The sequence below is a fragment of the Hirundo rustica genome, chromosome 8, assembly GCF_015227805.2.
Source record: "Hirundo rustica isolate bHirRus1 chromosome 8, bHirRus1.pri.v3, whole genome shotgun sequence".
NCBI lineage: Eukaryota > Metazoa > Chordata > Aves > Passeriformes > Hirundinidae > Hirundo > Hirundo rustica.
Genome location: NC_053457.1, coordinates 12,305,558 through 12,319,394, shown reverse-complemented (window position 1 = coordinate 12,319,394; position 13,837 = coordinate 12,305,558). Strand labels below are relative to the sequence as shown.

Sequence of the window (13,837 nt, the reverse complement as noted above, 5' to 3'; positions counted from 1 at the left end):
AGTGGGGGAGGGATGCATTGATTGTATGCACAAGCAACATCTGCACTACAGTCTTTCTTTTTCTTGCTCTTATTCGAAATAGCCGTGAGTGTTTGAGGAGGGGGGGTTTAACATGCTGAAAGCAGTGACATACAGAAAGTAGGTCAATAAGCTGTCCAAATTAGAGTTCTAGTGAGATGAAAATACAAGACATACTTCCAGCAATGTTTTCAGGATGCCATAGCTTTTGCAGTTAGTGCAATACTGACGCCTCTTGATTACCTAGAGGTTAATTGTAGCTATATCCTCTATCACATCTGTAGTTCACCTGAATAGAATTTCCAAATTTCTCTTGCATCTGCAGTCTTCCTCCAGTTACAAGTGTCAGCATGACTGGAGTCCTCATGACATGCCCCTTGGCTGTTATGTCAAGCTGAATGTCTACTACTGGGGGAAAAAAGTGTTTCCAAATTACTTAATTATATTATTTATCTTAATTAATCTTTGAATTATGATGAGGGGAATTTCAGCTCATTAATACTTTTTCTTGCAAAACACATGCTTCCTTTATTATAGAAAGTATTTAACATAAATATCCCAAGCGTTAGAAAGCCTGCTAATTCCATAATTCTCTGGACTCTTCTGTTCTCTAGGAATTTCAGTGGCCTTCTACTTTTCTTGGCTCACATACAATAAAATACAGCAAATGATGCATTAGGGACCACACCTCTTCCTGTTGTGTTCAGTTTTGCACTTTTTCTCCTATTCAGCTGTAAGGAATTCATTGCCTGTGGAACTTCAGCAAGAGAGCCTTATTACGAAATTTTTCACTGCTCCTTCTGCCCTAAGTAGTCCCCCAGAATAGGAATGAAAATAATCTGCTTTTTTTTTTTTTTTTTTTTTTTTTTTTTTTTTTTTTTTTTTTTTTTTTTCCCCCCCCCTTCACTTCATGGACCACAGATCAAGCCTTCATGGCCTTTTGTGCCACTTGCACATACATATGCCTCTGGAGAATATAGCCACATGGAAGCGAGTGGGGTTTGTTTTGGTTTGGTTTTTCATCTCTTCTTAGACAGTAAAAAACCATACTGTTTGTTAGGGCAGTGAAAAACTGAGAGGCTAATTCTTGCTGCTAAATGCAATAAAGTAACACTTTGTGCTCTCAGGCATATTTTATTATCAATATGGCTGATAGTGAATAAAACTCCATGCTCCAGAACATTTATGTATGAAAGCAACTTATGATTATTTATTCGTATTTTATGATTTTTTTTTTTCTTTTTTGGGAATTGTATTAACCATCCCTTGTGGTACTAAATACTGTTGGTTAGGGAAAAAATAGATTATGCTGCTTGCTTAGTTGGAGGACCCGTTGAGAATCCAGTCCTAAGTGTGTTTAAGGCTATGTTTTATTTAGCATGACTAGCTGTGTTACAAAGCATTATAGTGTCCTGGCAAGCTCTGTCTGATAGGAAGCAGTTCTCACTGTCTTGAGAGTAACATCTTATTTTACTGTTGTTTGCTCTCCTTTCACATTGTCAGCCTAGCCAGTTTAGACTAAAATCTCTCACAAATGCTCAAACCAGAGCTGAACGCAAGTTCTCCACTTGGTGCTGGTGTTTTTTGTCATCTCTTTTTCCTCTGACCTCAACACACAAAAACTGAAGACAAGGGGAAAAACAGAAGTCCAGCTTTGACTGCAACATTCATGTTTTATACGTGGTTTAATTTGTTGTCCTTTAAATATCATTAACTTTCTCTATTAAAATTTAGTGAGGCCGAAAGAAGACCTGCTTCCTGACAAAATCTGGCAGTAGGTAGTCAGATGATAGAAAGATGGAGTAGTATTTTATCTGTCATCTATGAAATGGAAATCCATACCATGGACATCTCTTCACTTCAAGTGAAGAGTTCTCAAGGTAGCTACAGGCGTATCTAGGGTTACATAAAGTTATCCAATTGCTTTATATGGAGGAGATTAAAAATAAAGTCCTGATGGTTATGGTCATTCAAAATCCTTGGGGGGTGGTGGTGGTGTGGGTTTTTTTGTTTGTTTGTTTTGTTGTTGGTTTTTTTGGGTTTTTTTTGTTATGATGTTGCACACCTCGTGCTGGCTATCTTCTCCTGAAACTGTAATAATGTAGTTTGAAAAGCGTTTAATAACAACAGAAGTGACTATAGTCCCTTCTTATCAATCTCAGTTAGGATGCCTAGAAACTATTTGCTTTAAGGGCAAGGTTTGGATGAGTCAAGTGATTTCAGCGCAGACCCAATTTTGATTTGAAATTTCTCAAAGTGGAGACATGCTTGATTCTCGAATATGGACTTGGATTTGGCTCTAACAGGGCAGAGTCTTTACCTTCCTAAGAAGGTTAGCTTGCATGCTCAGGGGTACCTAATGTTTATATCCCCATAAAAGCATCCTTTTGGCACTATATAAATGGCATGTTTATGATGCTCCATTTCCTCAGCTCACATACGTTAAGTTCCTCCTCATTATGTTATACACACCACACCTTCTCTTCCTATCCTTTCCTTCCCTTGTTTTTTTAAGCTGTAATTTTGCCTCTTGAAGGCAGGCATCCTGGTGTTCAGCGTTATCTTCCTATGTAATTTTTAATGGCTTTATTCTCTTTGTCAAACTAATCAACCCCCCCGTATAATCGTGTATGGCGTGTGTGAGACAGCTGAGGACAATGCCATAAACTGCAGCTCTGATCCTTCTCAGAATATGCCCCATGCGTAACTGAGCCATGGGTGCAAAGTTGCTCAGCAGTCAGAGTTACTTGGGGCTTGTGTTTGCAAGACTGGAGGCCTGTTGAGGGTCTGTATTGCCTTCCTGTGGCACCCCACAGTGAGTTTTGGGCTTGCAGTACAGAGAACAGTTTGCAGAAGATTGGTGTGAGTAGTGGCCCGGTTTAGAAAGAATGACTGTAAAAACAATGTGTCAATGTAAATTCCCACAAAAGACACGATGTGTATCCTTAGTGACCAAAAAACGTCTCATTGACGCTCCTTGTCTTGCCTGTCACATGAAAGCTCCTTTGGAGGAATCCAGCCCCTCATTGGAGTCACAAATGACTCTGTGGCTTAGGCAGCACAGGCCGAGGAGGACCAAAGCATGAAATTTAAGACAATATGCAAAGGCTTTCAGGCCTCAAGAGGAGAAGGGAAGAGAAAAAAGAAAAGTCCGAACCTCCAGTTATTTCCATCTTCATGTCTTTAATAGTTTTCATTTTGTTTTTCTCAGTAAAATTGTGTACTTTTTCTTCTAGGGCTCCAGCTGCATAACTGCAAATTTCCTTAATATCTTTGCATAGTAATTTCATCTCTAATTTATGAATCCAAATAAGCCCTGTTTTCTTTCCCATACTCTTTACAAAAAGACAAAAAGTATTAGTATATATTATATAGTATAGTATATACTATTAGTATTAGTTTCTCATGTGTACAGCCTGACTACAGCCTTACTGAAAGTTCATCTCACTTTCACATAGGTGTAATTTTACTGCATCCGGTAGTATTCCTGGCATCCTTTGCTGTTGCCATATCAGAAAAAGACTTGTTATACTGCAACAAAACTATTGATCAGACTAAGCATTTGCTTAAGCTAAACCCATGGGTTATGACAGAGGAGTAGATCAGACTTGTCCTGACAGATGAATTGTTCCATGAGGGTGAGAAGATTTCTAAATGTGTGTACCTGGGGACCATCAGCTGGTGTGGTGCCAGGGGTGTGTGTAGCAAACAGCCACCAGAAAAGCAATGCTGATGTCAGCCTGTTACGAAATCAGCACGGATCCCAGGCAGCTTTTCGTGCATATTGAACACCGGCAGTCCCTGTTGGGCTTACTTGTGTGAGCTCTTAACCTAGGGAGCTTAGTTACTAGTGGCTGTAGCGCACCATAGCTCAGCGTGGACTTGGGATCTAAGCATGCACTCCCCACCTTTGTCCCCTGTGGTCTGTGCTAAATCCTACGCTCCACAAAAAGCAACATTGAGAGCAGTTACCTGATAAACTTTGTATACACAAGTAACCTGGGTATGTCTAGACACAATGTCTACATGCCATCTCAATCAATTCCATTTTCATTATGGTACAGGATGAATTATGACAGCAGCAAAACCTAATTTGAACTGCAGCTGAAGAAGGCTAGGGGGAGGTGATATTCTGGTTTACCATACAATCCTCTGGAGAAAAGCGTTCAGATCTGTCTTAGGTTATATAACAGAAATGAGGTTAGCAGATTTGGTCTAATCCCTCGTGGACAGGCCCACCACGGAGCATGGAATAACGTGGATAACTGTCTGTCTGCATGCTTGCTGACGGCTTTGCTACTGCACAACGCTGTTAAGCCGGGATCCCAGATCAGGCACGGTGGCTTGTGCAGCCTCTGTTTTAAAAGCCGTTCCAAGTTCTCTTGGTCTCGGCATTGTCGGGAACACGAAGAGCAGCCTGGTCTCTTAGAACAAACAAAAAGGGCCCAGTCCTTCGTCATGTTGTGAATACTGTTTTTGCTTTGCTCTGACATCGCAACTGAGTTGGATAATTAGGCTGATTGGCCTAACTGAGGACTTTGTTTAGAGGGGTGTTCTTGGGGCAACATTGAATACCCCAAGCTAACCCGGCCATACATGTAAACTCCAAATTCTTTTTTTCAGTCAAACTGACCAGTCCACCCTTTATGCCACAATTGGCATTGAACTGGAGCAGCTATAAAAGTCCTTTGTTCTTTGTAGGGGATTAGCCTTGTCCCTGGCTGAAAAAAAGCACATCAACATGCGTTAGTGGCACCTTTCTCAGTTCAAGAATCATAGTACAGGTCAGAGAAAACTAAGGTTGCCCTAACTCTCAGGGAAATCATTTAATTTACAACCAAAATAAATACACAGATAAGCTGACTGCTGCAACCACTTTTGGGGCAAAACTTCATGGGTGACCAACACATCCTATGGAGGAAACAGGAGACATCTCCTGTGACTGTAGAAGTGAAGGGCTCTGCATGGGCAGGTGTAACAGTTGGGATCTGGCTGTGACACCGCTTAACGCGAGCTGTCATTGCAATGCTGGCTGAGCTCGAATGACTGCAAGCGGCAAAGGCTGCTAGGGTTGCACATCCCCTGAGGACAGGCAGCACTCCCAACCCCTTTGGTGACTCTGAACAGTGTGTGGCACAGCCCAGTTCAGTAGAGATAGATTCAGAGGGCACAATGGCACCTGCTAAATCGCTTCAATGATTTCCTGCAATTCCTTTATTTTCCTAGCCACAAACTGTATTGATCAGGTAACTTGGTTGCTGAAAGAAGGCAGAGTAATGGATGTAGCTGGTAAATCCTGCATGATGTGCTCATGTGGAACACAGTCCGCAGGAAAACTACAAAAAGCTTGATAAAGTAAATGTGTGTTTACCAATTTGTTTTCAGCCTGGATGGTATCAGTGGAACTGTGCTTAAATACAGTGGACAGGCCTTGTAACCCTGTAATGGTGCTGCTGCACAAAGATTTAACTTTCCAGTCTTCTATTTCTGTAAGATGGTTGCAAGCCATAAAGCATCAAAACCTACTGCTTTGACTTTCCCCATGCTCAAGACATAAGTTTTGACACCTTAAAAAGATATTACATTTGATACCTTAAAAAAAGATATTAATTGCAAAATAATTTTTAAGGTATGATGCCCTGAAGTCTGTGTGATTATCAGATTAAAGTGTGCCGTTTTTGGTTTCCTAAAAGGCTGGGCTTTTTCTGCGCCTGTTTCGATCAGACATCTAGTGCTGTGCAGGGGTGAAACGGGCTGCACTGACTGGACAGTATCCGCTGTTTAAGCCTGTGGACTACAGGTTACAATCACGGGGGCCGCTGTGGCTCGGGGACGAGGGCAGGGCACCGTGACAGGGAGAGGCGAGGGTCACTGCGGGAGCAGAAGCCGAACTGGCTGGAAGCGGTCCTGGCCCCCGAGGTGCCGGACCTTTGGCGAAAACACTCCCTCGGCGGATCTCGGGGCTCGTACGTGCGGCCGGGGCAGCGGCCCTTAGGCCGCGCGGCCTGCCGGCCCCACACCGCCGCGGGGAGCTGCGGCCCGGCCGGCGGGGCCCGAGCGCTCCCGCCCCGGCGGCCGCCGCGTCTTCCGGGCGGCTGAAGGCAGCGATTAGGGCGGCGGAGGCCGCGCGGGGCACGGCGCGGGAGGGAGGGAAGGAGCCGTGAGACGGCGAATCTCCTCTGCTCCCTGTGCGGCGGGCAATGCCACAGGAACCCGCAGGCGGTCGGGGGGCTGCAGGGCGGGGGGCCCAGCTCAGGCACCCCCTCCCTTCCATCCCCGGGCCGGCGGCGGGGGCCCCTGGCAGCGCCCCGTGCGCCTTTAAGGGGCGGCGGGCGGGCGGGCTGGCAGCGGCATTGTTCCCTGACGTCACCGCAGCCTGTGCGGCGGCGGCGGCGGCGGCTGCTCTCAAACTTGCCTTTGTTATTCGGCGCTCCCCGGCTGACACCGCGGCCGCTCGCAAAACGCGGAGCCGGAGCGCGCCGGAGCGGCGGGACGCTCCGCCCGCCACCGGCTGGCCACCCCCGCCGGGCCGCTGCCCGCCCGGGGCTCCCCCCGCGGCGCTGCCGGGGCGGGCGGCCGCCGCTCTGTCTCCGCGCTGGGGGCGGGCGCGGCGTCCGCAGGACCCCCCCGCGTCCCCGAGGCGATCGGGGGGCGGCTGGAGGCACGGGGAGAACGGCAGGAAGAGGGGTCTTTCTCTGGGGAAGCCAAGAAGGCGTAAATGAGCGGGGCGGGGGCCGCGCCGGGGGCAGTGCCCTAGGGGGCGGGCGGGCGGCGAAGCCCCGCTGCCGCCGGCCCCGCGCAGATCAGCGCGTCCAGCGGCGGCGGAGGGGGGCAGCCCCGCCGGGGGGGCGGCGTGGACAGCGGCGGTAGCGCTCTGTTCCGCATGCACGCAGCTGGAGGGGGGAAAAAAAAAAAATTAGACAATTTTCCCCTTTCCCCGAGCGATCCGACATCCCTTTACAGTACCGATCGTTCTCCTCCTCCAACAACAAGACGAATGTGACCAGCGAGAAGCTACACAGTGCTGTTTAAATTGCTTATCTTAATTGCATAATCTAACAAGCCCCGTTGGAGCAGGGATGAATATATTAGGCTTATTAACAACTCATCATAAAATATTGATTGTCCTGGAAGTGTTTTATCAAGGGGAAGAGAAGTCGAGGGAGACGTTTTTTAGCAGATTGGTGCTCGTCAGACAAGGACGGTTTCTTCTTCTTTTCTCCCTGGAAATCGGGATGGATTTCCTAAGGAGCACAGGGGAAGAGAAAACAGCACAAAAACACGCCCTATTGTTAGCGCCGGGGGCCGCGCTCCGGGCGGCGGGGAGGCCCCGGCCCCTGACCGCTCCCCCCGCGGCGGGGCCGCCTCCTGGGCCCGCCCCGCCGGGCACCGCCGCCCGCCCGGCTTCCCCGGCTGAGCGGGGACCCCCGGGAGAACCCCGCTCCTACCTGGGTGGCGGGAGCTCCGGGCTCTGGAAATAACGGCGGCCCCGAGGGTGGCGGTGGTGGCAGTAAATGGAGGGGGGCGGGGGGCTAAAGTGCAATAACGGAGCGGCGGGATGTCTCGGCGTCCCCGTGTAATCCCCCTGCCCGCCCGGTAGTTCCTTCCATGCCCGTAAAAATTCTCTCGTGAAGACGACAGAGACGGAGACACCTAATGCTTGAGAGTGTGTTGGGTCCAGGGTGGTTTTCCCCTATTTAATAATACAAAAACACCGAAGGGAGTATACATATTCTCCAGCTTTCAGTTTCCAGAGTGGAAGGGTTTCCGAGTGCTTGGTATTCAGGAAGACTAGAACGAGAATCCCCGCCTTAAAAGACACTGTAAGACAATATTTGTATTTTAACTCGTATCTAAGATTTTTAACTTGGTGTGATTTGGGGGGCGGGGTGGGGTGTTTCGGGGGGAGAGGGGAAGGGAGAGGGCGAAGGGAAGAACATCCCTGTAGGAGGCAGCTCCCTTTCAGATAGGAATCTGGGACAGATTTTGCCAGCAGCCACAAAGCATGGCCCTTTGGTAATAGAATAGCCAATGTAATTTGACACTTCAACTTGCTGTGCTCTCTGCTAGTTGATTCACTTACTCACCCACTAACATTGAGCTCCTTTTCACTGTCTGTGGGCAAGGGGGAAAAAAAAGGGGGGGGGGGGGGGAAGGAAGAAAAAAGAAAGCAGGGGGAGAAGGAAGAAAGGAGGGGAATAAACAAAATTATATATTTAAAAATACCCGAGTAGAGCTGCAAATCAGTTGGGGAAAGAGGATTTTGCCTGCCTTCTTCCTTATTATTTTGCTGCTGCAAGGCTGCTTTGCAATCCGTAGGTAAGTTTCGCGTCTATTGCGCTCCCTGCTCGCACCTCCCCGTTCGCGGCCGGGCAGGGGTTGCTTCTCGGCGGAGCAGAAACAATGGAGCGGCCACGCTGGGGAAATAGGTGTACGGGGAGGGAAAAAAAAAAAAAAAAAAAAAAGGAAAACAACAACATATTTATTCTGCAAGGGGAGAAAATGTGCGGAGACTTCTTAAAGGGGCAGAGTGTCCCCGCCGAGGGCGCGGGGCGAGGGCGGGCGAGCAGCCGCGGAGCCGGGCCCGGCGGCGGGGAAGCGGCTCTGGCCGGGCAGTGCCCTTCCCGGGCCGGCCGCGGGGTCGCGGGGGGACCCGGCCCGGGGCGAACTTGGAGCAGCCGCGGCGTGAGGCGGGCGGGCGTCGGAGCCGCCGCAAGCACAAAGGGGGCTGCGGGGACCGGGGCGGCGGCTGGCCCCGGCCGGGGCGAGCGCCGTCGGGGCGGGCTGGAGCCCCGCAGCGGGGCCGGGGCTGCGGCTCGGGGGGTGCGTGCCCGGCCGCCCGTGCGGGGCTCGGGAGACGCGTGGGGAAGCTTGCGCGTGTTCTCGGGGCTCCGGGAAGCTCGCCTGGGTGTAAATTCCTTGTGTCTGGGTTTTGAGAGCCAGTTGGGACCTGGGCCTCTCTCGCCAGGCAGGAGGAAGGAGCAGCCCCCCTCCCTCCCTCTTCCCCTCCCTCCCCCCGTGCATCTGTCCAGGAAGCCGCCGGGCGGAGGGGAGGGGGCGCGGGGGCAGAGGGCCGGGGGTGCCCGGCCCGGCCCGACCCGGCCGGAGCTCGCCCGCCTTTGTGCGAGGGGAGCGGGGGAAGCGCTGCCAGGGGCGGCCGGCGGAGCTGCTCGCGGGGAGAGGGGGAATGGCAGCCCGTGAAAAGACACTTCAGGAATGTAAACATAAAAATAGGAGCCATCCAGCCACGTTCTTGCCCCCCCCGCCCCCCCGCGGGGCTCGGGATAGCATTCTGGGCTGGCGCGGTAGCGGGGAAAGGAGTACGGCAGCCTGAGACAGGGGGAGGAAGTTGTTACTATAATCGGGGTTTTAGACTGTAAACTTTGTTTTGCACGTGTAAAGTTTAATTTCGGTGCCGCCTCGGAGGCTGCCGTGAGAGACGCGGGGCGGCGCCTCGGGGGTGCCCCTTCGAGCGCAGCCCCCATCGCCGTCTTTGCTGAAGGTGGAAGCTGCCCGGCCCTGGCAGCGGGACCCCCGCATCGCCGCTTTTGTCTGGGCTTGCCGGGGTCCCGCTCACCAGCCCGGCAGCTGCACGAGTCGTGCAAATTGCGGCTCTACCGTCAGTTTGGCGAGACCGAAGCAAACTTAAGGCATAGCTCTGCTCCGTCGTCCGATCGTGCGCCGTGTGTATTTTTGTGCTTCGGTTAATAATCAGCAAACGGCTTAATGGCTCTGTGGTGCCAGAGGAATTGGTTTTCTCCATTTACTTCAGCAGGCCCGAGTGAAGCTGGTGTTCTGACTGCTTTTTTCAATGCATTGACACGAGAGAAGAGGATTTAACTTGGCAGCCTGAACAAATGCCCTATCAAAGGTTTCCTAAGAGACAGTAGGAGTGCTGGGGTGATGAATGACCTGGGGTAGTTTTAGGGTGCTACCTATGCAAGCTTTCTTTTAAATATGAAATGGCCATTTGGGGCTCTGAATAAAACTGCGCACATCAGAAAGGCGACAGGCTTATAAAATTTAAAAGGGCAAAAGCCCATTAATGCTGTGGCAAAGCTTTGGTTCCCAGCTCTGGTTGAGTAGTTCCAACTGCCGTCAAGTGCCAAAGCTTTTAAGGAATCTTTAGCAACAGCTTCTCTCTAGCTGTGAAACGGACCTTGGCCTTGCACACTGGAAGTTTAATGGTGCACCCTCTCCTCCCCACGCAGGGGAGGAAAGGTGAGGCCAGCAGACAGGTGTGAGGGTGCTGGGGATAACCTAGGGGTGAAGCAAAATCAGAGGGGAATAACAACAACAAAAAGGCTCTGTGCTGGAATGTATGGCTACAGCGACTTACTGGTGGGAACCTGTTCAGGTTACGGTACTGGGGCAGTAACATGGCGCAGTGGGTAACTCAAAAATATTACTAGCACCAGCAGAAAAGTTTCACAAAAGAATGTAGCAAAGCTAAACACCTTTGGGAAACGAATCCCTCTGACGAACGTAGTTGGTCATGCACTCAGAGTTCTGCTTCCTTCTCTTGGACTGGGGAAAATGTACTATGGCATCAATCTTCTCTTGGCGTGGCCTGGTGCAGGTTTGTGAATGCCAGAAGACTCGCTCTGACCTTTCTCTGTTCCAAGCTGAGGATGTTGAAACACCAGCCGTCAAACAAAAGAGACATTGAAAGCAAGATCTGCAATGGAGCACGTGTGACTTTGAGGCTAGCTGAGTGCATTTGGTGGCCGTTTTCCTCAGAGTTTGGGGTGGGGAGGAGGAGAAGGAAAAGGTCGCTTACTGTTAAAATGAGGCTATGGAAAACCTGACTTGAAATCCCCTGAATATCCTGTAGTCAAGTACTTTTTTTTAATCTTTTTAAGTGTTGTCTCAAAGTGCCTTGATTTCTGCTCTTTTCACATGTATATCTGTAATTGCTATATTGAGAGAGTAAGATTATTTTTCTCCATGTTTGCAAGGACGACCAGGAATTTTGCAGAATCCACTGCATTAAAAAAAAAAGAAAGAAGCTTTTTTTTTTTTTAAAAAAAAAAGTCTTTAGGATTATGTTTTAAAACAATGAAGAATTTCCTGGGATTGAATTGACAGATTGTGATTTTTATCTACACAAGATAACACTACCTTGAAAAGTGGCTGATTTCAAGATTGTTCTGTAAATTGTAAGTTAAATTTACTTTGGGCTTTCTGAATTTAAGAAGAACGCCTTTGGGACCAGTTGATATAGGTATCTAACCTGCCAATTACATTAATGTCAACATGGACAGATGCTTTTATTGTGTGCATTGTTTATAGTTCACAATACCTTAAATAAACGTTGATCATGATTAGAAACAATAATTGAGTCTGTGGCAAAGGATCAATGAAAACTTTGTTTCAGGAAAGAAGTGAGTTGCTGTGTATATGTACAGAGAATGTTTTGTGCTCTCTGAGATTAAATAAGTCTGCAATCTTAGTATGGCGTAAAATTCTGTTTTTAGATTAAGAAACCCACAAAAGATAATGGATCAGTTTTTGCAACATCTGAATGATTTCTCCTGTACAAGGAGTGGAAAGGCAAGGCTCTGTAGCATAGTTCCATTCATAACTTTTCTTGGGAGTTGTTTGCCCTTTGCCCCAAATCTCTTCCACTTTTATGGGCTCCAAAGGTTTTCCGTTGGGGGAAAAAAAAAAAAGCCGAACTAGAACCAAACCAACACCCCAAACCCTCATAGATGGCAATTACATCACCGATACTATAGTTGGAGACAATGTTGGCTGGTTTTTAGCAACTTGATGTTTGTACTAGCAGCCTGGAAAGCCTGGTTTCTCTCCTGAAAAGGAAGAAGAATAGATCTGGGAAAGGAAAAAGAGTTGAAATTCCTTTTGCCTTCCCCAGTGTTGTTGATACGTTTCAGAACAACAGGGATCCAGCCTTTTTCCAGTCACACAGAAGATAATGTGACTATGAGAAATGGGAGGTAGTGGCTGGCCAGGAACTCGTGGTGCCTGCTGTGCTGCTCTAACAACGTGGGTGATCAAATGCTGCAGGAGGCGTGAGCTTGGCTTGTTATGGCTTTACCTGGGAAGCCTGTTTCTCATAAATAAGTAGGACTGCAGTTAATGCCTGTGGTAGCAACTTTGACCACTATGCAATTGGCTAATTTGTTCGCTCCTGGTTAGACCAATTTTTGTGAAATCCTATCCTGTATTACAGCAAAGCAGCGAGAATATTGCCGAAAAGTTTATGTTGGTTTATGCTTCTTCCTGAAAACTGCCTGTTGTGGGACAAGCAACACAAGCCCTCTTCATCCATTTAGGTGTGTTTTATGGGAAAACACAGCAAACAACACATCAATACAGAACCACCACAGATAGACCTCCTGCTCAGACATTGTATGTTTTCCTTACACTCAATTCACATCTTCACTCCAAGCATTCCTGCTGATGACAAGTTGAGGCTGTCAGTGGTATTAGAAATAATTCCTGCTTTAAAATGGTGTATTTGGCTCAAAAGGTTGTTTTGCCAGATTGGTTTTCTTCTCCCTCTTTCTTACTATAAAGCAGAAAATTCTTACATAGCAATTTTCAATTCTTTACTTCCGTTGGGTTTCACGTGATCACTAACATTCAGCTTGGCTAATGTTAGAATATTTTAAAGACAATATAGGCTGCTAGGGGAATGTCCAGGCGATGAGTTATAATGGATCTCCACAGCTAGACTGTTGGAGGCAGTAGTGTATTAGGAGAGTAGGAGATGGCCTTACACTTGTTACATGTTATTTTTGGTTCTAATAGTTTAAGATACACTGAAGTCTGCATTGCCTGCAAAGATGAAGTTTCCTGGCTTCAGTACAGTGCCTCTGCCCTTCCCGTTATGGAGCAGGGCAGATTTCTATGGGTATGAGGTATCCAGTAAAAAAAGCAAAGTTGTTCTTAGACAGGCAAAATCACTTTCAACCTAATTTCTCCTGTGAGTGTCAATAGATTAAGTTACTCCGTAGGGTATGACTCATTTTTTAAAAGAACTTACCCTTCTGAAGGCTCACGTGGGTGATCACTCCTGGAATACCTGTAGTTACCTTCAGTTGCTTATACATTTTAGTTCTATAGCAGAGGACAGAGGAAGTAATTTTTACTCCTGTAGTGAATGGTGTAATATCCAAGAAATCCTTTGCAGTTCGTGATGGCTGATGCATTTTTAAATAAGGTTTAGGATCTAGTGAAATATCTAAGCTTGAAAAGGGACTTCTGTCCTTTACATGGATAATTCTGTAGATCAATCTGGCTTGTATTTTGTCTAGTGTACTAACATTGGGGTAGTCACATACAGCCTATCACAGCAACATTCTATTAACATAAATGTGGGAAGCATATCCCCTGGTTGATAATCCAGGGTTTATTTTGACTCTGCAGACCAGCTTTGACTTTATTCCCAAAGTGGAGCTGAAAGGCTCCTGGCTCAGTACCAGGCAGGGGGAGGGAGGAAAAGAAATTGCTCAAAACCCATTGATATGCACAGTGCTACAAACCTGCGCAAATTTCATAGAAGTGTGAGTTTGTATTACCTCTACTGCTCACTGTTAGTCTATATAAGAAGTTTCTTATCAATTTTTTGTTTGATTGTTTGTCCTGGCTTGTGTCAGTAGATGCTGGGGACCTGATTTATAACTCATGTCCTCATGCTAAGACTTCCTCCTTCAGTCCTGTGAAACCTACCGAGGCGATCCTCCAGCTGCCCGATCCATAGGCCAGTTGTATGATCCTCTCCCTGTAGGGCTAAATACCAGGTTTTTGGTAGTCAGTATTGGCTGTGGGCCTTTTTTATTTCCAGGGAAAAGCA

At 47.9% G+C, this 13,837-nt stretch overlaps 1 protein-coding gene across 12 annotated transcripts in view; it reads left to right on the top strand.

Moving 5' to 3' along the window:
- The window catches only part of ZMIZ1 (zinc finger MIZ-type containing 1), a 346,350-nt gene that overhangs the window by 1,650 nt on the left and 330,863 nt on the right, over window positions 1-13,837 (top strand). For 6 of the 12 annotated variants that reach the window (XM_040070539.2, XM_040070541.2, XM_040070538.2 and 3 more), the window contains exon 1: window positions 8,253-8,337. The exons of 1 other annotated variant lie outside the window; for it this stretch is intronic. The gene's annotated coding sequence lies outside the window, so the exon portion shown is untranslated. Of the gene's footprint in view, window positions 1-7,615; window positions 7,842-8,058; window positions 8,338-13,837 lie in introns of those variants that run through there. 5 more of the 12 variants (XM_040070545.2, XM_040070542.2, XM_040070533.2 and 2 more) reach the window with 4 other exon arrangements.